Source organism: Tiliqua scincoides, chromosome 6 (assembly GCF_035046505.1).
Source record: "Tiliqua scincoides isolate rTilSci1 chromosome 6, rTilSci1.hap2, whole genome shotgun sequence".
NCBI classification, from domain to species: Eukaryota; Metazoa; Chordata; class Lepidosauria; order Squamata; family Scincidae; genus Tiliqua; species Tiliqua scincoides.
This window is the reverse complement of record NC_089826.1, coordinates 71,406,080-71,408,888: the sequence shown is the minus strand read 5'-3', so window position 1 is coordinate 71,408,888 and position 2,809 is coordinate 71,406,080.

Here is a 2,809-nt window from a genome sequence, read left to right as displayed (position 1 = left end):
TCGCAGAAGGGGAGTTCCCCTTCCTTAGTACCCTCCCCTCGGCTCACCTTCCCTGGTCCCCTCCCCTGGGCGCCCAAAAGCTCCGCGGTGGGCGGTGTGGCACCTCAGCTGCCAAGTGCCTCCAAGGAAAATCGGAGGCATCCAGTACACAGTACACAGAAGGCATCCATTCACAGCCCAATCCGATCCACACTTTCCTGGGAGTAAGCCGCATTGACTCTAATAGGACTTACTTCTGAGTAGTCATGCATCGGATTGGGCTGCCAGACGCCCCGGTGTGGCCACGTCCAGGACTCTGATCAGGACCAAGCAACACAGCTCCACGTCATTAGCTGCAGGCTTCCCAGTTCTTTGTAATTCTTCAGCATACTGGATGGACAAGCAGGGGGGAAAAAGAGGTGGGGGTCCAATCTTATCCAATTTTCCAGTGGAAATGCAGCCTTGCCGATGGGGCACGCACTGAATCCTGTGCATCAGGGGAGGCAATCACAGAGGCCTCCTCAGGGTATGGAAATATGTATTTGTTCTTCAGGGCTGCATTGCGGCTGCACCAGAGTTGGAAAGTTGGACAGCATTAGGCCTTGTGTGGCACCACAAGGCGCAGTGTTGCCATTATTCCAATGTGAAACATGCCCTGGATGACCAGATGTCCTCTTTTTCCAGGACACATTCTCTTTTTCAGCCTCATGTCCTGGAAAAGAACTTCAATATCCTCCTTTTCTCTGTGAGCAGGCAGCGCATTGCCTTCTTGGAATTAATAAATTATATGTAATAAATTGCATGTAACATAGTGTTTATATTTCATAAATAATATAGTGTTTACATTTTTTTGTTGGCAACCTTCAGTCTCGAAAGACTATGGTATCGCGCTCTGAAAGGTGGTTCTGGAACCGCGTCTAGTGTCTAGTGTTTTAAGCTTTTATTTTGACATGTCGTACGTTTTACTTGGGTGCCTACATTTTGGGGTGCCTTGTCCTCTTTTGCGGTTATGACATCTAATCACCCTGAACCCCATGACACACTGATACAGGGCCCAATCCTATCCAATTTTCCAGCACCCATGCAACTGCAATGCAGCCCCAAGGTAAGGGTACAAGTGTTCCCATATCTTGAGGAGGCCTCTGTAACTGCCCCACCACCATAGGATGCAGTGCATGCCCCACTGGCAGGGCTACACTATCACTGGAAAATTGGATAGGAATGGGCCCTAAGGCTGCATTCCTATGCCCCCTTTGTCACTGCTAAAGAGCCATTCATACATGTGGCACTACCAGAGAGACTGGGTGCAGATCTCTCCTTACAAAGTGATTGCTGTTCCTCTTCAGTTATTTAAATGTGGACCATTCATTTTGCTTTGCCAGTTCTTTCCTATTTGGTAGAACTGCAACAGAAGGCATCTATCTCTGGACCAGATCAGACGGAAAGCTCTTCAACCTCTCCAGACTGAGAGCAAAGTCCAAAGTCCAGCTGAAATGTCTGTGTGACTTCCTCTTTGCCGACGATGCAGCTGTCACTACCCACTCTGCCAAAGATCTCCAGCAGCTCATGGTTCGTTTTAGCAAGGCCTGCCAAGATTTTGGACTGATGATCAGCCTTAAGAAAACACAGGTCATGGTTCAGGATGTGGACTCACCTCCCTGCATTACAATCTCTGCACATGAACTGGAGGTTGTCCATGACTTTGTGTACCTTGGCTCAACAATCTCCGACACTCTTTCCCTCGATACCGAGCTAAACAAACGCATTGGTAAAGCAGCTACCACGTTTTCCAGACTCACAAAGAGAGTCTGGTCCAACAAGAAGCTGACGGAACATACCAAGATCCAGATCTACAGAGCTTGCATCCTGAGTACAGTTCTGTACTGCAGCGAGTCATGGACTCTTTGCTGACAACAGGAGAGGAAACTGAACGCTTTCCACATGCGCTGCCTCTGACGCATTCTTGGCATCACCTGGCAGGACAAAGTTCCAAACAACACAGCCCTGGAACGTACTGGAATCCCTAGCATGTATGCACTGCTGAAACAGAGACGCCTGCGTTGGCTCGGTCATGTTGTGAGAATGGATGATGGCCGGATCCCAAAGGATCTCCTCTATGGAAAACTCGTGCAAGGAAAGCACCCTACAGGTAGACCACAGCTGCAATACAAGGACATCTGCAAGAGGGATCTGAAGGCCTTAGGAGTGGACCTCAACAAGTGGGAAACCCTGGCCTCTGAGCAGCCCGCTTGGAGGCAGGCTGTGCAGCATGGCCTTTCCCAGTTTGAAGAGACACTTGGCCAACAGACTGAGGCAAAGAGGCAAAGAAGGAAGGCCCATAGCCAGGAAGACAGACCAGGGACAGACTGCACTTGTGTGGAAGGGATTGTCACTCCTGAATTGGCCTTTTCAGCTACACTAGATGCTGTTCCAGAACGACCATTCAGAGCGTGATACCATAGTCTTTCAAGACTGAAGGTTGCCAACATATTTGGCCTTCATTTTGGTTATGAATTCATTTTAAACATTGAATAACTAAGGGCGCAATCCTAACCTTATGTCAGTGCTTTCCAGCACTGGCATAGTAGTGCCAATGGGACGTGTGCTGCACCCTGCAGTTGGGTGTCACTCATGGAGGCCTCCTCAAAGTAAGGGAATGTTTGTTCCCTTACCTCAGAGCTGCATTGCCCTTATGTCAGTCCTGGAAAGCACTGACATAAGGGGTTAGGATTGCACCCTAAAGCAAATTAGCTATCATGACTTCCATGGTATTCAAGATTTACTGAATAAAATGAAAGCTCTTTAAAAAAAAAAAGGCACATTTAATCTG